This window comes from Ipomoea triloba, chromosome 6, assembly GCF_003576645.1.
Source record: "Ipomoea triloba cultivar NCNSP0323 chromosome 6, ASM357664v1".
NCBI lineage: Eukaryota > Viridiplantae > Streptophyta > Magnoliopsida > Solanales > Convolvulaceae > Ipomoea > Ipomoea triloba.
In genome coordinates, this window is record NC_044921.1 from 16632086 (window position 1) to 16656411 (window position 24326).

The 24326-nt window shown below is 30.0% G+C and overlaps 1 long non-coding RNA gene, 2 other non-coding genes and 1 pseudogene across 3 annotated transcripts; all 4 read left to right on the forward strand.

Annotated features, from left to right (window-relative positions):
• Positions 1–7681: 7681 nt before the first annotated feature.
• On the forward strand, positions 7682–9089 carry LOC116023174. Its single transcript, XR_004099371.1, has 2 exons — positions 7682–8430; positions 8606–9089. It is a non-coding gene; the product is annotated as an uncharacterized LOC116023174 (long non-coding RNA).
• Positions 9090–11796: 2707 nt separating this feature from the next.
• On the forward strand, positions 11797–11877 carry TRNAL-AAG. Its single transcript has one exon. It is a non-coding gene; the product is annotated as a tRNA-Leu (tRNA).
• Positions 11878–11956: 79 nt separating this feature from the next.
• TRNAL-AAG lies at positions 11957–12037 on the forward strand. The gene has a single exon. It is a non-coding gene; the product is annotated as a tRNA-Leu (tRNA).
• A 3785-nt stretch (positions 12038–15822) lies between these two features.
• Positions 15823–22435, forward strand: LOC116022139 (annotated as a pseudogene).
• Positions 22436–24326: the final 1891 nt, after the last annotated feature.

Below are 24326 nucleotides of genomic sequence, written 5' to 3' on the forward strand. Positions count from 1 at the left end.
TCGACAAATTCCTCAACTCTGTAGGAATCAATCTTGAAATCTAGTTTGTATGAAGCTACAAATTGTACTAAACTTTTTTTGCATTTGACAAAACATAGGGGATTAAACTAGAAACATTGTTGTTATTAAGCAAGAGCCACCACTTTTATCGTAATGGAATCAGTTGAAGAAGTAAGCAGTACTGGTCAATTAGATGTCTATAGGAATCAAAGATCTTCGCTGGTGAGGCTTAACCAGTTGCTGCCACCCCATCGTCTAATACGTTTGCTTCTATGCTTCACAAGGTTGATGAAGTCATAGCAGATGCTAGACAATTAAATGTAGTTTGTGACTTCATCATCAAAGAATCAATTTCAAGCTTGAATGAGTTTGACAGTGTTATCATTCTAGTGGAGTAAGTATCCATGTTCTATATAATGTAGGTTTTGTTGCTATGTAACAATCTATATGTGGATTAAAGCTAGGTTTATGCAACAAAAGTTTCATGAAATCATAAACTCACAAAAATTTCTCTTTATTAAGTATTAACTATGTAGTTCTTTAGTGCTCATATAAGGATTTATTCTGAACATTTCAGGTAGTGTGGAGTCTTTTGGATCAAGAAAATTTAATTTGCTTCATCAAATTCTCAATTTTACTGCTGGTATGCAGACCCTTAAAGCAAGGCGATTCATTGATGCTTTTGTGTTCTTGATGCATTGATTTCACTACAGAAATGGTAAAAAAAATTGGTGAACCAAAAGGTGATGTTTAATTGATCAAATTGACTGTGGAGGAATTCAAATCAGTGCTTAGAGAACGTTTTGACAACTCATTTAGGGTTGAAATTCCTACATTGCGCACCAAAAGTTGATCAATAAAGATATAATAACTTCTTGCTCATTTATTTTGTATCTCTCAATTTATTTGATTTAATTTTCTCACTTTTTTGAAAGTTATAATAAATGACACAGTTACTTTTAAAAAATGAAGATATTTTCTATAGATCTCACACCTTACAGTCTAATATTTAGAAATTCAGGAGTGTGTATGTAGATTTTCATCATATAATTCTGCCTTACACAAACAGTTACAACTTAAATATGTCCGTCCTTCTGTAGTGTTTATGTCGCACATGTATTGATTAATTTGATAATAAAATCAAATAAGTGCATAATAATTAACAAATTAATTGGAGTAAATCAAAATTTAAAACAAAAAATAAATCAAAATTTATATAATAAAATATAAAAGTTATTACAAATAATTTGAAATTGAGTTGTATTACCATTTCTAGACATATTAATAGGTGTTATTGGAGAGCAAATCATAAATCCACCGTACAGTGCTTCACTACCGGCCACTTCAATTATTTATACCCGAAAGAAGAAAATTAAAATTTACATTTTATTTAAATAAAATAATTAGGTACTCTATTAAGTATTAAGATAACAAATTTGCTTACAATTAACACTGAGATTAGTTGGACTAAATGTTAGTGCACAAACAGTTGGTTCTAACAACGACTAAGCATTATCGAACAACCAATTTGGTTGGAGCAACGATGCTTCTTTATTATTCTGGTTCGATACGCTATTAAGATAACAAATTTGCTTACAATTAACACTGAGACTAGCTGGACTAATGTACAATTTGCAGTAGAAATAGGAATTGTATTACCATATTTTACAATACTATGCAAACTTTAATAGTATATGACTATTTTGGATAGTATAGATTTTCTTACAAAAATATATTTTTTATAAATCATAAATAAATTAAATTTATTTTTACCTTTACTCCTTTCGTGATAAACACCTCCCATGTATAATTACTATAAAGAAAATAAATATCTCTAAAAATTCAACTTAACACAAATACATAATTTAGTTAAATAAAAATTTTAAATTCTAAATTTTTAGATCAATTATATTTTTGTTGCAACCAACAAGCAGTAAGTGCTGCTGTTGGCAGCATTTTTTTTTTTTTTGCTGCAGTCCTTGCTGCTGTTCGCAGCAAAAAAAAAAAAGAAGAAAAAATCGATGTGAACATTATCAAATAATAAATTTTTCGTAACAAAGTAGATGAGCATTGATGAAAGGTTTGAAACATACCGTAAAATTGATGAAAAGTTTGTCTAGTTTAGATAGGGTAAAAAAAGTTTGTAGAGAATCTTGAAAAGTTTGGGGTTAGATTTCATCTATTTATATTAATGAAGAAAATGTCTAGGAAAATCCTATTCTGGCATAGAGTTTATGAAAGGTAATGACTTTTGAATACAGTAGACTTTTAAAAACTCTATAAAAGTTTGAATCGAATACCAGTATACTTTTAAAGAGTTTTGAAAAATCTGAATTCAATACCGGTAGATCTTTAAAAGTCTAAATTGAATATAATACCCCCAAACTTTTAAAGTTAATAAAAGTCATGATTGAATACACCCCTTAAGATATTAGGATTTTGATTAATGAAGGGTAGATGGTATCATTTTTGTAAATTAAAAAAAAAATAACAAAGAAAAAAAGTTAAAAAGTCAGGAGCTTATTTTGAAACGCTATTCAAAATAATTAAGCTATTATATTGTGAGTTCTTCATGTTTTACCAAATAGAGCTTATAGCTTATTTGTAACATAAAATAAGTTTTACGAAACAAAGCCTAAACAACAGGTGCCAATGATCTAATTTTTATTGCCAAGTCTCTACTAGTGAATCAAATTTATAATTATGACATAGTCAAGAGATTATTTCAAGTATTAACTCAAAATAAATTAAAACTTGTATGGAATGGTTCAATCTTCATAACATGATAGTATGATATAGATATCACTATGTAAAAATAGGTTCGAGTTGCAAAAAACAATGGTCATTGTCACATTCTTGTAGAATTCCTATCAAGTATAAACATTAGTATATAAATGCATAATACAAAATAATAGTACGCCAACTACGAATAACACTAGCAATATCAAATCGGTACCTTGTTACATATTTCAAAGTGCTATGAGGTAAGTGACTTCTTCAACACATAGACATTAATCAATTTAAAATCAAATGTAGTGGATGCAAATACAATAGTAGCGCTTGTATACATAATATATATTCAAAATTATCTTCTTTTTTTCCCCTATTCTCTTTATCTTTATCATTCACTTTAATTATCTTCATTATCCACACCTTCGTATTTGTGTTATTCCTTTTTTTTTTTTTTGAACTAGTATTTTTGCCCGTGCGTTGCACGGAATGTATTTATTATAATACTTTAAGAATATTTGGATCGATATACAATTATATAAATTATAACATCGAATATTATATAGCGCAATTGATGAAATTGGTTGAATTGATTATGTTTTTTGATGTTTTCTTTGCTTGAATTAAAGCAAATAATTGTCCAATTACTCGTGCGATTCACCGATAAATTTTTTTATTATTTATTTAGATAATAAAATTAAAGATAAAATTATTTTTAAAAATTTAATATTGAACATCTACATTTATTTGATTATAAGATTAGTGCAAAAAGTATCACTCAATTAATTGAATAATATTTGACTTGTTTGTTTACAATTATCTTTAAAAGATCAATATTTCATACTCCGTATAACTTAAGTAATTATATTATTACAAAAATAAATATGGAAAAGCGAGAAATAATTTAACTTTAATTATTACGGAGTATAAAAATAAATTGAACAATCAATATTTAGCTTAATTACCATAATAATTATTAGGCAATTATTATTAGTCAATTACACTAAATTATTATTTTTCGTTAACATGAATATCAATTCGTATATACAACAAATATTATTATTATTATTATATATTAAATATGTAACTTATGTATTTATGTATTTTATACATATAGATTAGAATATATTTTTCTTAATTTTTAAATGTCATTTCAAAATATATTCTAATCTATACGTATAAAATATATGAAAATATATTATAATATTATAATATAATGGAGGTTACAAAATAATAATATGGATGTTACAAAATAATATTATAATATTATAATATTATAATTATAATATAGTAATATAAAATAATATATTTTATACATATAGATTAGAATATATTTTTTATAATTTTTAAACGATAATTAATAGGTATGATTGGTAGATAATACAATATCTTAAACATAACAAAACATGATTTGATTTGATTAAGAATAATATATATGTTTACGAATATATAGTATAAATTATGAATACATCACCAATCACCAATCAATATTAACAATATTACCATAAATATATATGGATAATTAATCAATTATAGGTGAATGAAATTGGGGTATGAAATTGGTATGTCCTTAGCAATTGACTGATTTTATGAATAAATATATATGGATAATTAATAAAATAATAAATGAATAAAATAAATGATTTTTTTAAAATGCCACTAACTTTTGGTGGGAAAATTTGGGAGGATATTGTTTTTATATACACACTTTTAACTTAGTATAATTTGTGTATATACTTTAGGAAAATATTCATAATTAAAAAGATGATATAATTTAAAAAGTAAATTATTAATTAGATTGCCTAATATAATTGTCTTACTAATTGATTAGTTGATTACTATGCTACTATAATTCATATATTTTAAGTCTTTTTATTACTAAGATAAATACATATCCTTAATAATTAAGATAATCCTTAGTAACATCCGTAGTACTAAAAGTATTGCTTTAATTTTTTATGAATAAGGAATAATATTATCAAACCAAAATAATTAAAAAATAATGTGTCTATTGTACAAAAAATGAAATAATTGACTTAATAATTAAGTATTAGTTTTTATTGCCTAATACAGATTGACAATTATTAAACATTATTTACGATATTTATTGTGTCCCTTGTAATATTAAAATTATTTGGTAGAATTTTTATAATTACAATATAAATAAGATAGTACACATAAATTATATTTTCTTTAATAATTAATAATAATTAATATAATTATCTAATATAAATTTACATTTATTAATTAAGTATTTATGGTAATTATTATTAGGTATTAATAAAAATGATTAAAAAAAAGTTAAGAAGAAGAAGAAAATGAAAGCATATATATATATATATATATATATATATGCCATACAATATCGTAAGGTAAATTGATAAACAAAATTAATAATTACTTCAAAATCAAATATATAAATGTTCTAAGGAGACATTGAATTTTACAATTAAAAAGTGTGCTATTCTTTTATTGAATTTAAAAAACATCACTAGTCAAACCCCTCATTTCTTCTGGTCGTCACCGACTCCTTTACATATCTTCTTCTTCGGCTCTAGATGACCCTTGTTTACTAATCAACACCATGTGTTCATACTGCGACAAATATTTCATACACATACATAAATCAAAGTATAAACACTGAGACTAATGTCAAAGTATTAAAACAAAAGCAATCTTGTGCTTCAACAAATAATAGTTACCATAAAATCGATATTGTAAAATGATATTATAATCGATATTATAATGGATGCAACACCAATCTATTCTATTTACATGGCGGTGGAAGAAGAAAATAAGAGAGCCGCCAATATATGATTTCACATAGAACGGGAAAAAGAGACAGACAGTGCAAATTGAAGAATTATGATTTTCAAAATCAAAAATCCATTGTATTTATAGGTAGAAATGGTGAGAATTATAAATTTGTTAATTTTTCAAAAGGAAAGTATTATTAATTACTTAACATTTTTAATTATTAATTCTAAATGAAATTTGTAATCCTACGTATAAATTATAATTTGTTCTTCTTCTTCTTCTTATTATTATTATTATTATTATTATTATTATTATTATAAAGATGTATAACTTTTATAGTAACACGTGCTTCATGCCTTTTTTCACCGATTTGGAAACTTTTTTTTTTAAAAAAAAATTCGTTCTTTTAATATAAAATAATATATTTTATACATATAGATTAGAATATATTTTTTCTAATTTTTAAATGCCATTTCAAAATATATTCTAATCTATACGTATAAAATATATGAAAATATATTATAATATTATAATATAATAGAGGTTTCAAAATAATAGTATGGATGTTACAAAATAATATTATAATATTATAATATTATAATATTATAATTATAATTATAATATAGTAATATAAAATAATATAGTATAGATTATAATACATGATTTGATTTAATTAAGAATAATATATATGTTTACGACTATATAGTATAGATTATGAATATATCATCAATCACCAATTAATATTAACAATATTACCATATTACCATAAATATATATGGATAATTAATCAATTATAGGTGAATGAAATTGGTATGTTCTTAGCAATTGACTGATTTTATGAATAAATATATATGGATAATTAATAAAATAATAAATGAATAAAATAAATGATTTTACTAAAATGCCACTAAGTTTGGGCGGGAAAATTTGGGAGGAGGATATTGTTTTTATATATAGTATAGATTACGAGAAAAACCTCTCAAGTCACTTGATGGTGTGCAGTAGGTAAACTCCACTATTGTGTAATAGTTCGCAACCTACAAAGAGAAGATAAATAAGAAGACCATGTGTGAATAAGGTGTTGGCAAGAATCAAATTCGTGTCTTATTCCTCTTTTAATTTAATTCTTATAATATCCATGAATTGATTTTTTTTCTTCGTCGTTACTATCCTCTCAAATTCTTGGTTTCTATCATCTTTGTTATCCACATACATCAATCGTAGAAGTGATGTCTTTCATCTTGCATATTAATTAATTAATCATTTTTAAGTTGATAGGGTTCATATATAAATCATATATTAAATTATTAAGTCTATCCTCATAAGATAACAATGTAATACAAGGATGAAACATCGCATCTTGTTAATACGCATAATTTAGTTTATACTGTTTATCATAACTCCCACTAAATCTTACATTCAAGGCAACCTACCAATTTAGCATCTCCTTCATTCTTCATGGAAAAATAAACCTAACTAGTCTTCTATACAATGATGAAATGATTGTATTTGTTTATATCCTTTATTGATATACATATATCAATAATCTCATATTCATGTTGAAGTTAGTCCCAACATTAAGGGTATGATTTAACAATTCATAACTAAATGAAACCATTCTTTTTCATTCATCACTAGATTTGGATATTCATGTTAGGAATATTTGTAATAGATTTTGATGTATAAAGAGTATTGTATAAGTATAATAGACCCCTCATCCTTTATCTTAAAATTAAATAAGATTCACAGTTGGATTGACCTGAAGGAAACATTTAGAAGGAAAGACTTCAGAAGGAAGAAATATGGAAAGAAACAAGCGGAGTTAGGTCGGAAGGGAGCTAAGGGGATCGAACGAATTGAAGTCCAAGACGAGAAAAAGTCTTTGATAGTTTTTCTGAGATGATGAAAGGGAATCTCTACTGTATTACAAGCATGTAGTAGTAGACCCATTGATTCATTGAAGAATGTTTTAAGGAAGATCAACCTCAGAAAAATATCATTCAAAGAAGAACAAAAAGAGTCGTTTGAATGATGCAACTTGAACCCAGAGGTTTATGGATAAGACAGATTGGTGATAAGCAAGATCATTCCTTTCTTTTTTGAACTTTGGAAGTGCATATAAGCTAAATTGGGAAACAACCATTACCCTATGGGTAAGCTACAAAAGTTATTAGATGGCGGCGAATTTTAGGGGATTGTGGTAGCTTTTAGACGGCTACCACTTTCTGAGTGACAAAAGATTCAAAATTCAAAGTTGGCACTCATCCCTCCTCGTCTATAAAATAAAGGAGTACCCCAAGCTTAGAGAGCAGGTGCGGTAACAAGTATTCCAAGTGCAAGTAGTGTTCAAAGTGTTATGTTCAAATTGAATCAAGCTCCCTTAGCTAAAGTAAAATTTGAGGGATTTTCAAGTCCAGCACTCAACAAACCAACAACCATCTTAACTTCCACCAGAAGGAGTTGTGAGATCAACCTAGCAAGATGACTTAGAGAACGAAGGTACCATTGGCTAGCATTCCCATCTCAAAAATTCCCAACCAAACACCCCATGATACTGTTTTGTCATTTAAGTTCATGGCCATAAGCTTGATCAATGGAGTTTGGTTACGTTCTATCAACCACACACTTAGCAGTAGTCAGCTTTCTCTTCTCTCTCCCATCATCACTCAAGCCATTATTGGCTTGCAAAAGAGTCTGATATTTCCCCTCCCCAAATTAAAGTTCACCTTCAATTCTAGGCATCCTTAATAAGGAACTCAAGAACTAGCCACGAAAGTGCACTTCAACTCCACTATACAAGCCTATCATACATCCTAACAGTCTTGTTCTAGTTTTTTTTTTTTTTTTTTGCCAGACCTAATACACTAAAGATTGAACTTCCATGAATTATCTTTGAGTTTTGAAAGCAATTGTGGAAGCAGTGAAGCTCTGAAGGCTTATTTGGTGAGTAGAGTGCTCAGATCAAACTATATTATTCGTTTTTTTTAATAAGCATCCTTAGTATATAATTCTCAACCCAATACCCATTATGCTCAAATGGTTATAACTTATATTGCAGTTGTTACTGATAGATCTAGTTCACTATATACTTGTTTCATGTGCACATTTGTTTGTCCAGTGGCAAATGCAAAGGATGGCAAGGCCGGCAAATTGTAATAAATGGAGTAAAATCGAGCTGTTCTTATTAAGAATGTCCTTTCAAGTATTACCAGTTTAATTTATACATTTGCTGCTGTTTACTGCCATTAGGAAATTGGTGAAATAGTTTGCAAATTTGTTCTGGGCTTACAGTAAAGACAAGGATAAGTATCATTGGAGCTCTTGGAGAAATCTATGTCAGCCCAGATAGGGAGGGCAAAATTTCACTGTGTTTATTTACATATATAGCTGGGGCTGCTCTGATCTGCTAAGCTAATATGGTGGAACTTCAAACCCAAGGATTCTTTATGGGTTGCATTTATATAAAAGCCAGATATATACTGTACTAGAGTTCACCTTGTAGACTTGTAGCTAAAATTTGGCAACACAGAGACTCCTACACTAATCTAAGAACACAACGATTGATATAAGGGTGATGTTTGGTTCAGAAATCGAAATTGAAATTAAAATACTTGATAATTGTAATATATTTGAATGGAAGAATTTAAGTATTTTGTTTGATCGTAAATAAGAATTGGAATCAAATTTTTATACATATATGAGTATATATTAAATTTTCATATTGAATGCATGGACAAAAAAAAAATTCTTTATTTTTTATTTCATTGTTCAAAACTAGGAGATGAGAAGAGTAATGGGTTTTATGATTATTAAGAATTTCAATCTAGTTGTAATAAGATATCAAAAGTTGGCAAACAAACATGGTAACAAGTATCAAATCCGATAACATATATGGTACAAAAGTCTCTAACCAAACACCACCAAGGACTTGCTGAAATTCTAACTTGGACGGGAAATTGTTAGCAAACATGTTTGATTTATAGGATGAAATTACACGAATAAGAATGCTCTACTTACAGTCGAGAGGTTGGAGGTTCGATCCTCAAACCCTGGGTTTGAGCCGGTCAGCTATGGGTAACCTAGGTTGGTTTACCTCCTTGTGGTCTTTTGCCGGCTAGGTCACATGGCGAGGAGAAAACCTCGTTAAAAGAAGAGAATGAAATTACACGAATAAGAATCATATTTTATAAGTGATAAAAAAAAAAGATTAAGAATAGAATATGAATTTATTTCGTTGTTTGGTTTGTTTAAGAAATAAATCTATTATAAATTAAATTTTATCATTTGGTTGGTATTAAAAAAAATAGATCAAATATAATTTTTATTCAATTAGACTAACCACAACCATGAAATGGGTGTGGCTTTGAATATGATATGGCAAATAATATCATTATTTTTTGTTTTGTTCCTTTTTTTTTTCTTTTTTTTTTTGGTAATGCAAAGCACTATTACAAAAATTGTAATTCTTGCAAATGGCAGGTTTGTGTAAGCAACTACAGGGTTTCCTATAAATTAAATGTGTGTGTTAGGCCCATTCTTCTTCTTCTTCTTAAAAATAAACTATTATATAATTGCAAAAAAATATTTATTTTATTTAAAATTATATTTCAAAATTCTAAGTAATATATTTTTTTCAAAATATTTACATAATAAAAATTATCTTATTTTAAATTTTGTAAAATAACTTTATGTAATTTAAATTTAATTTTTTTCCTTTTTTTTTAATTTGAGAAATTAATTTATATATTGATAAAAATAATTGTAGAAAGAAAATAATTTTTATTGACGAAAAAATAATATTTTTTTTGTGATGGTGGATCATTTTTAATAGTGAAATGAAATTGTATAAATGCAGGCCGAATAATGATGAATTATAAATGTGATTATATGGAAGTAGGGATTGTTTTTAAAATTAATTGATAAGGTATTGCATGGATGCAATAGCCTTATTTGGCTGGTTTAAAAAATAGTTCATCATTTAAAAAAAAATGTTATTTCCAAGAATATAAAGTCAAAGCATTAGGATGGAATACAATATCTATCCTCAACTATTTCATTCTTGACATATCTTATTAACCAAGGCAAATTACATAATATAATGGACCCAAAGTTTTTAAAAATAATATTGTAAATTCATTCGGGTCCACAAAAATAATTTCTCTGTCTGTTTAACGGTCCGAGTCTACCTGGGTTCGTTCCGGGAAGCCGAGGGGCCCAGGAGGAATTAAGCTAACTTGCCACTTGAGCTACCCATTATGAACCTACAGTATTGACTTTATGAACCCGCAGTAGATAGTTACTTAATTAATATGTAATAGCCATTTATTAAACTTTCAATAGTGACTTTTTGAACTTACAATGATAACTTTATAAACCTATAGTAAGAACTTTATAAATCTATATATACTAGTAATTTTATAAATATACAATTTTATAAGCTTGCAATAGTGATATTATAAACTTGCAATATTGACTTGTGTGCCTTTTTTTATGCGACCTATGAGTCGCCTTATAATTTACTTGGCCTTTGGGCTGCTACTGCAGTTTTGAATTATTCTAAGAACTTTCATTATGTTGCTGAATTTTTGGTAAACTTAGGGAGTTTTTGGGATTGTTTGGCGGGCAATGTTGGAGGCGTGGTTGCATTTGTGGCTAGCCTATGGTTGCGATGTTGGCAACATTTTGTGTATTGTCTTTTTGCGTGTTACTTAAGTTTTAGGTATATATATTAGACCTAGTAGCTCATACTTTTTTTTTTTGTCTAAGTGTTGAGTATTGTCGTTTTGTATGTTACTTGGGTTCATCTTGCATTGTAGATCCTGATCCAAAATGACATTCAAAATATTATGTCCTTGTAAATAAATTGAAGTCACATAATAAGTTAACTACAAATATATATATATATATATATATATATATATATATATATATATATATATATATAATATGTTAACTATAGGCACATACTATATTAATTGGAGACACATAATATTTTAAATGTAAACACATAATTTTTGGACCATGGTTCACAATGTAAGGTGAACCATGGTTATGGACCCTGGTCCATAGTATAACAATTGCATTGATTTTGAATAAATTTCTTTTGGACTTGAGCCCTATTCTCATTAACTTTGTACATATTGATTTTAGATTAATAAAGTTGATGCTTTTTTGTTTTAAAAAATCCCTAAATTATTTATAACGTCTTGTAAAAACCATGAAGGTATGATGGCTATTAATTATGAGTGAGAAGTAAATAGTTAGGCCCTCAGTGTATTTTATAAGAACATTTTGATGATATTTTACATAGTTGAGATGACTGAGTTGGTCTAAGGCGCCAGATTAAGGTTCTGGTCTGAAAGGGCGTGGGTTCAAATCCCACTCTCAACACTTAATTTTTATCCTCATACAAAAGGCCATTCCAGTGATATGTATTAATATAATAGAGATTTTGAAAATATTTTCATTAGTTGAGATGGCCGAGTTGGTCTAAGGTGTTAGATTAAGGTTCTGGTCCGAAAGGGCGTGGGTTCAAATCCCACTCTCAACAACCCATTTTTAACCCAGCAAAAAAAGCCATTAAGTATAAATTAATGTAGTATTGAACCCGTTTAATTATTTAAATTTATGTATACAAACTATATATATTTTGTTAGTCCGTTTAATTATTTAAATTTATGTATACAAACTATATATTTTTTGTTTTGGTAATATCTACTCAATATGATTACCGTTTCGAATAGCTCACACCATAAGCAGATAAGCTACTTGGTGTATACAAATTAAAAAGATATTAATTTAAGTATGACAATTATCCACTAATTACACTAACTCTCTTTCAGTCAATTATCACATCCTTTAGAGGTGTATACAATTTAACGATGAGATTTATCACTGTCTGACTGTAGAAACCCTGGGTAAACCAAAAAAAAAAAAAGAAGAAAAAATTATTCCAATTATCACATCCTTTAGTGGTGTTTATTTTTTGGGTGTCCTGTTTTTTGTTTTTTAACCAAACGCCATGCACTTTAAATTACAAGTCGAATTTACACCAAGTTATGTCAATATCTTTGATTGAGATGAGACTTGAACATGTGAGCTTTCATTTGGAATAGCCACAGTAACGTCATCAAACCGTAAGCAGATAAGCTACTTGGTGTATACAAATTACTTGAAAAAAGATATTTAAGTATGACCATTATCCACTTACTCTCTTTAGGTCAGTTGTCACACCCTTTAGAGGTGCATACAAATTACTTTAAAAAGATATTTAATTATGATCATTATCCCGGCCACTTACTCAGCTCGTGCTAGGTCAGTTGTCATACCCTTTAGAGGTGCATATAATTTAGCGATGAGATTTGTCACTGTCTGATAGTCATGGGAGGAGCCACCCCATTTTTAGTAGGTATATATGTATATATATTATTATAATATGAAAATTTTACACTTTTGGCCTCCTCCTATTGTTTTTAAAAGATCTATTATGTATATATTAAATGATATATATATAAAAGCCTAAATTCATTAAATAAAAATTAATAAATCAAATAATCAAATTAACCATTTTCTTTATTAATTAGCTTATTTCTTTATTAAATGTAAATATTTTTTTCGGAAAATTACCCTTTTCGTCCCTAAGTTATAGTGGTCGTGCTCACTTTTCGTCCATAAACTATAATTGACATAACAAATTTCGTCCTTTTAATAACATGTTGTACTCACCATTCATTCTTAAGCTATACTAACATTGCAAATTTCGTCCCTAATGTTTTGTTAGTAAAGCGATGAAATTTGCAACATCAATTATGGAGTATATCTTAGATATGAAAAGTGAGCACGACCAACAATTAGAGACGAATTTTACAATTACCCTATAACTTAGAGATGGAAAATGTAATTTACCTATTTTTTTTACCATTATTGTACGTAGTATATATTTTGTGTTATGTGAAAAATTTGAAAGTAATGTTTGACAACCTTAACTATCGTACTCATATAATTATATATTCATATATTATATTATTGGACATAGTATAATTAAAAATAATTATCTATAATAATCGACACAATCATGTATAGTGTTTATAATTATATTATATTGTATGGTTAATACTAATGTCGACTAACATACTCTATAAATTTGGCCCCCCAACCGTAGAAACCCTGGGTAAACAAAAAATAAAATAAGTTATTCCACGCACTTACACTTATTTTAGTGGTGTTTATTTTTTGATTATCCTGTTGTATATATAGCAATCAGAATTAGTTATTCATTAAATGGTGGTTCATGGCTTCTCGCATTTATGTTTTTTCTCTCTTCTTTACTATTCTTTCTAATTTCTCTTTGAACTCACGTTATCCCGAAGAACTAAGTTAAGTCAAATTTACAACAATATTGAAACCAAACGCCATGTACTTTAAATTACAAGTCAAATTTACACCAATTACAGTTCATTTTCTTCGTAATTCATTTTTTTCTAACCAAACGCATGTACTTTAACATTGAAAATGCCTACCCACTAAATATTTTTTTGAATTCCTTTTAGCTTATTTCCAGGTTCCAGCAATAATATTTCAATCATTATATACATCATGTTTTCACAAAAAAATAAAAATAAAAATGTCTTTAACCTTTATACCTGCAAGATATTTGAGAAATAATTTTGAGTTAATACCCAAAATATCTATTAATTATTTCATAATTCTCAATTTGTTAATTAACTAATAATTTGTCTCAAATAATTATTCAATTATATAAAAGTTTACTTAATTTAATCCATTAATATTTACAATTATAAGAGGTTACTCTATCGTATGAGAGGTTATTGGTTCGAGTCTCAGTGTGGGTGATATTGACTCTTTGTGTTTTAATAGGTTGAGAAAGTAGTTATGAACATATATTGTATTGTTATAGAGTCAGTATTCAAATTTTATATATATAATTAATTATCATTTTAAATGAATTGATAATCAATAACTAATTCGAGAATTATGACATAATTAAATAATTATTTTGAATATTTTATCTCAATAATTTTTATCGGTGAAAAAATCTATCCTCTGGCTCTCTGAGACTTTGAGTGCGACCCCGGTTAAGTCTCGCGTATCTAATCCGCCTTTGCGTATGTTTCACCGAGTTATTTATCTTAAATCTTAAATTATAGGGAAAATTGCATCTTTGGTCCTTGAGCTTTAAGCAAGTTCTGACTCAGTCCCTAAGTTATGGCCGTATCCGAGTTTAGTCCCTCAGTTATGAACGAAGTGGCGCATTTGGTCCCTGGCCGTTAAAACTAACGGAAAAATTAAAAAATAGTTAAAATTTGAAGGGTAAAATAGGAAATTCACATTTTATTATCCTTCTTATATCAAAATCACTTTTATAACATTATTTTTCACTTCTTAGCCTCTTATTTTCAATATTTTTCAATTCTAAAAGCATTTCAATAACTTTAGTATGACTTGTTAGGAGTCTGGCTCTCGTATAACAAACTTAAGATCTAGTACAAACAAAGAAACACTTGATCATTGTTTTAAGCATATGAAAACATTATCCTAATAATTTTTGGTTTCATCATTTACTAACCAACAAAGGTATCAAACTAGAACTTCTGAGATACAAAATAATTTCAAATTTCTCAGGTTGCTTTTATGAGAATTTCACCAAAAGAATAACTTGAGATTTTTAGTATGTAAAAAATATTTTGTATGAAATAGTTTAGTCAATTGTCGTTTTTTGAAGTTACAAAATCTTTTAAAATTTTCGTAATTGATTCTTAGGTTCCTCTTTCATTACTCTCGTTTTAAGAAAACAGAGTTTTATATCGCAAAAGTTCTAGTTTGATTACCTTTGTTGCTTAGTAAAGAAAATCGAAAATTATTAGTATAGTGTTTTCAGATGCCTAAACACAATGATCAAGTGTTTCTTTGTTTGTACTAGGTTTTAAGTTTGTTATACGATAGTCAGGCTCCTAACAAGTCATACTAAAATTATTGAAATGCTTTTAGAATTGAAAATATTGAAAATAAGAGGCTAAGAAGTGAAAAATAATGAAGAAGAATAAAATGTGAATTTCCTATTTTACCCCTCAAATTTTAATTATTTTTTAATTTTTCCGTTAGTTTTAACGGCCAGGGATCAAATGCGCCACTTTGTTCATGACTGAGGGACTAAACTCGGATACGGCCATAACTCAGGGACTGAGTCGGAACTTGGTTAAAGATCAGGGACCAAAGATGCAATTTTCCCTAAATTATATTAAACAATTAAAAGTTCAAGTAAGAAGACAAGTACTAGAACTGTAGAATAACTAATCTCGTAATTTCGAAATTTTGATCAATCTGATTGTCACCTTCAGATTTTCAAAAAGCAAAGAAAGAATACTGTCAGCTTCTAGTAATTGTTAACTGAGCAGAGCAGAGGGAGAAGCAGGAAGATCGCATTCCAAATTCAAATGCTTTTCTTGCGGCTGTGCCTTTATTGGGGAACGGGCGTTTCCTTTCCTTCAATTTGAAGCTGGTTTTCGCACAAGGCTTCTCGAAAGTTTCTATTGCTGAAAGGGTTTTTCAGGTAACCGCCTTCCCTATCATGTTGAGCTTATTATGTTCGCACACCATAGGAGCTTCCAGATTTGGCTATTTTGAAGTAACTTCTTTTTGTGGGTATTTTTGAGAAGGTTTAGAAAATTGAATTTGGTTTAGTGCTGCTTGATTGATTTTTTTTTTTTAAATTACTTATGATTCGCTATAAGGTAGTATCGATTTTATACTTTCTGGCCCAAAGAATCAATGTCCAACCAGAGTTCAATCTTGCGACCATCCATTTAGAATGATAGCAGAGGTGCCATCACACTGCATAGTTGGTTGATTCAATAAAACCATTAAGTTTCATGTTTTGGTAAATTATCCAGCTTGGGTTTTCAAGAATGCTTGTAAGTTGTAACTGGGGATACTAGTTCCTTTTCAGAGCAATGGCGATACAAATTTCGTTTTCTAAGCAATGTTTTGTGTGGGTTTAATGTTGACCCAATTGTTTAGTTAGGTATTGAATGAAAGAGCATGAAGGAAAAGGAAAATATAACTGAATCTTCTTTCTTGTGGTGATCTTTATCTTCTAGTTTGTAAATTTGAAGGTATTGTTGTCTTCTTACAATGTTTAGAAACACTGCTAACTAGGTATCTTTGATCAATTTGGTGGCCTAAAGGGTGCTGTTGCTGCATGGCTAAAGACAACAAAACCAGGAGTTTGTTCAATGGTTTTCTTAAAGATGGATCATTCAAATGGTTGAATAAAACCTTGAGTGCATTAGGTGAAGATGCTGAGGAGATGGAAAAAGATTCTTCATCTAGTGGAAAGAACTGGTTGCCTGAACTTTCTCCTTTGGCAAACGTAGTTGTTCGTCAATGCTCAAAGTATGCTTGCTCTGACAAACTTTTTATGGTTTCTTTTGTCATTTTCATGTTCTTTGCAGTATTTGAGACACTGGATTTATTGTTCTCATAAATTTATTCTCTTAGGACTTTATGCAAGTCCTCCTATCAGTTTGTATATTGAGAGAAAATATGCATGATGCAGGATCCTTGATACTCCTATGAAGCAACTTCATGAAATCTTTGATGGAGAAGCTTCTGATACTTTAAAGCATCCTTCTCAATATGCACGCAATTTTTTGGAATATTGCAGCTTCAGGACTCTTGCATTGGCTGTGCAAGTATCTGGTTATCTAGGAGACAGAAGTTTTCGACGTCTCACATTTGATATGATGGCTGCTTGGGAGTTTCCAGCAGCTGCCAGTAAACCATTTGCCAGTGTATGTATAAATATTTATAATTTCTGAATCTTGTCTGTCTTTGATGACAGTTCTGTTATCTTGTTTTGTCATTTAATGAAATCTATCAAGTGAAGTATTCTTGGTTTACTATAACCCAAGGAAACATGTCCTTGCATTATGTAAGCAATGACAATTGGCTTTGCCCACATGGGGATTCCATTATAATTCTTCAAAGTTGGCCCTATAAATATCTATTTAGAATATAGCTCTTCTTTTAATAAACTTTATCCCCATGGGGATTGGTTTGAATTTCCATGCATTTCTTTGTGTTGCAGATGGATGAAGATGTCACTGTTGGTGTTGAGGCTTTTTCAAGAATTGCTGTAGCAGTTCCCATCATTGCCAATGTGATTGTTAGTGATAACATTTTCAGTGTGCTTTCATCATCAACTGGTGGTCGACTTCAGTTTACAATCTATGAAAAATATCTCAGTGGTTTAGAAAGGTAATATAATAAATTCATTTTGTTCTCCCTGCTCTCCATATGGAGTGAAACTGCTCTTCTACTAATAGCTTGATTGTGTTGAAATTAAGGGATTGAAAGACTTGATGGGTGACGACTGATGAATCGCCACCATATGCCAGTTAGGTGGAAGCAAAATATGTAAGAAACCAAAGAAAGAGAGAGTAGATTATTGTATTAAAATAGTAATAGATTTAGCTGTTTCTGTGTTTTGTAGGAACATTGGCTAAGCCCACTTTTACTAGGATTAAGAAACCAAGTGCACTCTTACTAGGAAAAGTTCTCTAGGCCTTTCTCGCGGTGAGTGACAACAAGGTCCCGAACAATGTGGTGGCAATAATTTGCAAATGTAGCAACCAAAAAGGTCCGAATGAGAAGTCAGTCACGATAAGCACTGTTCACCTCACCGAAAAACATGGTTTCTGCTCAAAAAATTAGAAAAAGGGCCTAGGAGATGTAAGCTCTGATACAGTGATACCATGTTGAACATGAGGGATTGAAAGACCTGGCGGGTGCCAAATAGCCACCACCCACCAATTAAGCAAAAGTAAAATATTGAGAAAGCAAAGAAAGAGAGAATAGATGATTGTATTAATAATACTCCGTAATAGATTTGGTTGTTTCTGTGTTTCTGTTTTTCTGTGTAATGTGTATTGAACTGTATAGAGATTCTAAATTTATAAGAACATTTGCCAAGTCCGCTCCTACAGTCCTACTATGATTAGGAACCAAGCTCAATCCTACTAGGAATAGGACTATGATTTCCTATTATCCGACAGATTGTCTTATTATATTGAGATCAACAAGGAAACCGTTTAGATTCATCAAATATGCATTTTAAGGAAAATAGAAGTGCATAGATGTTGAAAACAATGATGAAGTACAACACTAAGACCCCCTTCTTTCAATTGGTTATTTTCTCATTTTCATAACATGTATTGCTCAGATATACCTAGGAAAAGGTGTTAAACACTTGCAGCAAGGAATACTTTTGATCTATTAATTCACCTCTGTTTCTTTGCTTAATGATAGTGCTGTTTGGCAAGTCATGCAGTGATCTTCATATTCTAAACATGGGAGGAGCAATGAAGGAGTACAAATAGCACTATGCACTTATTTTAATGCTATATAATAAATTTTCTATTTGTACCTATTTTTGAGTAATTGTGAGATAATTCTTTCTCTAATTTTTGTTGTTCGTTTTTGGTCTCTTTTGGTAGCTTTGGATTAGTTTGAATCCAATTTCACTTCTTTTGTTAAATTAAATGATCTCTCCTGCTTACTATTACAGTATTACCTGATGTTTAACCTATATATTTTTATTTTAAGAATTTTAAATCTTGGATTTGTTTGCAGAGGAGTTAAAAAGTTGAAGGGCAATTCTGAGTCATCTCACCTTTCCTCCTTACGCTCAGCAAGAGGGGAGAAGATCCTGGAACTTGAAGGGACAGTCACAACCCAGCCAGTCATGTGGGGATCTCCACATGGCCTGGTATGTTTTTGGGTTTTAAGTTGCTATTTCTGTGAACAGTTTTATATTAATGTGAGAATAACATAGAACATGTCATTCCTTGGGTATATATTGTGGTTGCAGGTAGGCTAACCCTGACTGACCATGCTCTTTATTTTGAACCCCTTCGTGTTATGTCCTATGACAAACCCCAAAAATATGAACTCTCTGAAGATCTGAATCAGGCCTGAGCTAACGGGACCATGGGGTACACGACTTTTTGACAAGGCAGTTCTATATAAATCAGATTCCTTGTAAGGCATGACGCATACATTTTGCCAGTATTTATAATGCTTTTTAAAGTTTTTGAATCACCTATTAGAGCCTGTAGGCTCCATGATTTTTCAGACTGTCCATGTTTTTTGAAAGTATTCTAAAATTTTTGTAATTCTTAAAATGTAGGTCTGCTATTATGGATTTTCCAGAATTTAAAGGACATGCCCGCAGAGATTATTGGTTAACCATAATTCGTGAAATTTTATACGCTCAAAGATTTATGCACAAGTTCCAGATTACTGGGATTAATCGAGAAGAAGCGCTTATGAAAGCTATTTTTGGGATTCTGCAAGTACAGGCACTAAAAGATATAAGTTCTACAAATTCTCTTTGTTATGATAATCTTTTGATGTTTAATGTGTGTGATAAGCTTCCGGGTGGAGATCTGATACTGGAAACACTTGCAACTAAGTCAGTCATGAGGGAATTGGAGTCGGCTAACTCTCTTAAAGCCAGCACTGGAATGCACTCAATTTCAGCTCTGACTATAGCATCCAACTTAGGCTTTGTGCTTGGCACCAGTCCTAAGGTTCCTAATGAGATGGGAATTGTTGTTGGCGAGATTGCTGTCGGTGAGATGACTTCCTTGGAAAAAGTAGTTCGAGAATCCAGAAGCAACTACAAAAAGGTAGTGTCAGCACAAGCTACAGTTGATGGCGTTAAAGTTGATGGTCTTGATACAAACTTGGCAGTGATGAAGGTATTACTATTATTGTTGCTTAAAGTGCAGAGATAGTAATTAATTTGACTTAGTTCTTTCTCATACTTACATGCCTGCTCTAAATAATTGGAAATGATCCCACTGTTCTTCTATGTATCTTTTGTGTTGCCTGGTGAAAATAATTTCTAGTGTATAATCAGCAACCCTTAAAGACATCTTTCCATCTTCTCTTCTTTCTCAAATGCTTGAGTGGAAACGCCTGCACAGACTTGTCTTCTAAATATCTAAGATTGATGGATCTATTGCAGGAGTTGATGTCTCCCATACACCAACTTTGGAAATGTCTTCTTTCTCTAGCACATTGGGAGGATTCTTTAAAGTCCATGATTTTCTGCTTAGTTTTCACATGCATTATAATCAGGTAACATCTCTAGTCCAATTTTCTGGATTTTGTCCAACATTCTCTTCATATTGGATTTTATCCAACGTTCTCTTCATATTGATCATTGGGTTTAGATTAGACTTGGTGCACATATTTAGTTATGTTTTGCAGTTCCTGGTATGTATGACTTTGTGTTTTCATCAAAGAAGAAATTCTCTAATTCTTTGAATGTGATAGTGGTTGCATGCAAGGAAGACTCGTGCTATGATTTATTTGTCAATTCTCATATGTTATAAATCATAATATCATAAGAAATGGACACCTCAATGAATTATGAAGCACGAGTGGTCTTTTAAGGTTGTCTTATATTGACTTTCATATTTGCAAAGGGTTCTTGGCAGCTTTACTTTATTTTCTCATCTTCAATTTTTCACCAGACTCGTTGTCCTCATAAAATTGTACCATTCACTTCTCTTATTTTATAAAGCTTATCTTTGATATCATTAAAAGGATATACTTAATCGATACAAAGTTAATACCAAAAAAGTAATATGAATTAATAGCATATGTTGGCTACAATAAAGCTCATGAAATAGAACTTCAAGAACAGTAATGTTATTTATATATATATATATATATATATATTAATTTTTTCATTTTTGTTTTGAAATAGTGAACTGACAGGACAAGTAATACATTCTTTTCTTGTATACTCACCTGCTAACATCACTTATTGATAATTTAAATTTCTGGAAATATTTACAGAGTAGTTTTCTTGCAGGGGATAATTTCTGGAAATATTTACAGAGTAGTTTTCTTGCAGGGGATGGCTGGGCTATGCTTGTGCACTGTTGCTCGCTTTTTTTGCACTTTATTTGGGGCTTACCTGCTTCTTTAGCCAAAGCAGGGCATCTAGAACCCTCAAAGTAATAGTTCCCCCATCAATGAACACTATGGAGCAACTTTTTGCTGTTCAAAGTGTAGTTTCTCAAGCCGAAGAACTGATCCAAGATGGAAATATTGTTCTTCTCAAATGTCGTGCCATATTGTTATCCATTTTCCCTCAGGTGTGTTGCATTTCCCCGATAATTATCTCTATTCTAAGTGTTAGCCTCTTTTCCATGTTATTATCTTTCCATTTTTGTCATAGTTTCTGCCATTGAAGTTCCTTCAAAATGTGATATGCCCTTTATAATTTTGGATCCACCTTTCAATCTTTGACTGGATAGTTACAACTTTCGGGATGGCAAGAATGCCAATAGTAATGGTTCTTGCTTGGAAGTTGGGACCATTTTGATTGTTCTTTCACTATTTTCATATCCTAAACCTAATTAAAAACCGATCCCAAGTTTCATAAACCTAAACGTATGTGATGGTTTTGATCCTATTGAACTTGGTTAAACCGTCAACAGATTTTATGATCTTATTTGTTGAACCTGACCAGTGTTTCATATAATCAGGCAACTGAGAAGCTTGTGGGTGCCCTTCTAGTCATGGCATTACTATTGGCATTCTTGCCATCCCGATATATAGCCGTGCTGGTTTTCTTGGAGCTCTTCACTAAATACTCTCCTCTTAGGAAACCGAACACAGAAAGATGTACTCGGAGGTTGAGGGAGTGGTGGTTTAGCATACCGGCTGCTCCGGTGATTGTTGAAAGACACAAAGAAGATAAGAAGAAAAGATGATGTAGGGTGTAGAGTTTGTACATATACTCATTGTGTATATATGTTCTTCCATGAGGTATGTTCATATTGTTGTGTTTCGATATCACTCTTGCCAAAAAAAGGAGTGAAAAGTTGCTAATATTATTGTTCTTGGAAAACAGACTTGTCTCCTATAGAGTCTCAGATGCAGTGTTATATCAGGAACTAGGGCATTAATACAATGACAAATATTTTTGTGTCATAAATAAAAATTACATTTTTAATGTACTAAAGGTGCATTATTAGTACTTTCAATATTCAAATAATGTATTTTTAAATAATATATTTTCAGTATACAAATAATGTATTTTTAATATATTAAAAAGTTATTTTTTATATATGGTCTACACAGTTATGTGGATTATAGTTTATGAGGTAATGCCCCTAATACTTGGGATACTTTGCTTCTTTTAAATGGTTTGAGTTCAATTTCTGCCGTTAATGCTCTTACAACTTAGTTTACTTTCATCAGTTTAGAAAAAAAAGTTGAGTTAGATAATGGTTGTTTAACTTAGGGGTGGGCAATTCGGTCCGATTTATCCTATCCGAACCGAATCGAACCGATCCGAACCGAACTAGTAATACAAAACCGAACGATTCGGGATTCTTGTAAATCGAATGGTTCGATTTTAACCGAACCGAACGGTTTAGTAAAAACCGTACCGAACCGAATTTTGTTAGGTTTTAATAATAATAAATATAAATATATAAAAATATATATTATATAATATATATATATGTATATATATGTATATATATATATATATATATATATATATATATCCTAACAGAGTTTCTAAATTCAATCCACTGGAATGAATTTAGCAGTTTACTGGAATGAAATTTCATTCTAGTAAACTGGACTTCCAGTTTTGGAATATTAGATCCAATTTTTTTTTTATTTATTATTATCTTTTGAATTCAACTGGCCTATTCCATTGTAACAACTGTTCATTTAATATTGTTATTTTTTAAAAATTTGTTTCTCAGCATTAGTTTTATTTTTTATTTTAATTTGTTTGAATTGTTAATTTGTTAGGTTGGTATTTAATATTTAGATATTAGACTTTGGATTTGAATTATGTGATGTTTCATACATAGTTATTACGGTGTCTCATTAAGTCGCGGCGCTCTCGGCCGCCTTGTTGCGTAGGAAATGTTGAAATTCGGGGGACGTAAACCGAACCAAACACCGAACCGAAGTAAATCCGAACTGAAACCGAACCGTTTCAAACCGAACCGAACTCTAATGTTAAACCGAATGGTTTAATTTTTTTTTTTAAACCGAAAAACCGAAACCGAAAAAACTGAACTGAAAACCGAAACGCCCACCCCTAGTTTAACTCGTTTAAAAGATGTGTGATGACTCGTTTATTCATCTCAAAAAATAAAAAAAAAATGTAAAATTTATGAATGATCTTTTATTAGTAAAGAGACGAAAAGTGTAATGTCAATAATAATTTAGGGGTGAAAAATGAGTATGATCAACATTTATGGACGAAAAGTGTAATTTTATCTAAAAATTTTGAATAGACCTCATATTTTTTTTAAACTCTCAACTTGAATCTTAATGAATGGCTGAGATCAGTCATCATCAGGAAGATCATATCAGAACCAATCTGGTGCATTAACAAATTAGTATACACACAACACGTCTCATATGCACATGTGAATTTTGGATGCTCAATTGCACACAACACATGTCTGACATGCACACACAAATATTGATATGAGGTTATTTTCTTAAATATTACAAAATTTTAAAATGAGCGGCGCTATTTTCATAAATATTACAAAATTTTATTTATTTTCAATCGTTATATCTACTAGATCAATGGTTTGAATTTGTTTGCATATTGTCACACCGGACATGGTTCTTACCTTATTAAATATAATACTCATGCGATGCACGGGATAAATATTGTTAAATTTATTGTACAATTGTGTGAAATAATTAAGATAGAATTTAATATGTACAGAGCATCTAAAAAAAATAATCGATGTTCATGG